This window comes from Chrysochloris asiatica, unplaced genomic scaffold, assembly GCF_000296735.1.
Source record: "Chrysochloris asiatica unplaced genomic scaffold, ChrAsi1.0 scaffold00332, whole genome shotgun sequence".
NCBI classification, from domain to species: domain Eukaryota; kingdom Metazoa; phylum Chordata; class Mammalia; order Afrosoricida; family Chrysochloridae; genus Chrysochloris; species Chrysochloris asiatica.
In genome coordinates, this window is record NW_006408850.1 from 5,957 (window position 1) to 7,051 (window position 1,095).

Below are 1,095 nucleotides of genomic sequence, written 5' to 3' on the forward strand. Positions count from 1 at the left end.
TCTGTTCTATGTCAAGTTTCTTTATGGTTGTTCTATATATTTTTGAAAGTGGTGTATTAAATTGCCCACTATTATTGTAGATTCATTTATTTATTTCTTCAAATCTATTAGAGTTTGCTCTATATATTTTGGCACTCTTTCATTGGGAGCATAGATATTTGTTATGGTTATATCACCTTGTTTAATTGTCCCTTTAATCATGAGATAATGTCCATCTTTTTCTATTATGCTTTTTTACCTTAAAGTTTATTTTATCAGAGATTAGTACTGCCACTCCTGTTAGCTTTTTATTGCAATTAGCTTGGTGTATTTTTTTCCCATCTTTTGACTTTTAATCCGTTTTTGTCACTGTGTGTAAGATGTGTTTCTTGCAGACAGGATATGGAAGGATCTTGTTTTCTTATCTATTCTACCACATTCAGTCTCTTAACTGGTGTTTTTAATCCATTGACATTCATTGTAATTATTGATAGGTATAGATTAATTTCTGCCATTATGTTTTTTTGTGGTGGTTGTTGTTGTTGTTGTTGTTTGTGGTGTTGCTGCTTTCTTTGATCTGCATGTCTTCCTGTGCTGAGTCCATGGTTTTTATGTTCTTTCTTGTGAGTTTCCTCTTAGTTTTAATGTTTCCATGTTCTTGGATTTGCATTTTCTTGGTATGTTGTGAAGTGTTAATTTTCTTTGAAGTTACCTTACAGCCCATTATCTTTTCCCTCCATTTAGTGCAGTCTATTTTATCCTGTAATCTACCTGACCTTCTCATCATCTGGTTCTCTGTTCCTATGTGCTTACCTTCTTTCGCATTGTCATTGTTTTGATCATAGATTGACCTTCCAGATTCTCTGAGTTTGTTCCTATACTTTTGTTCTGTTCTCAACTCTTCCATCTGTTGATTTAGTTCTGGGAGGTGCTGCCATGTGTGTCAATCTCTGGTTGTTGTCTGTTCTTATTGATTCTCAGTCTACAGAACTCCCTTTAGGATGTTTTGTAGTGCAGGGTTGGCTTTGGCAAAATCCCTTAGCTTCTGTTTATCTTGGAATGTTTTGATTACACCGTCATATTTGATTTATAGCTTTTCTGGATAAAGGATTCTTG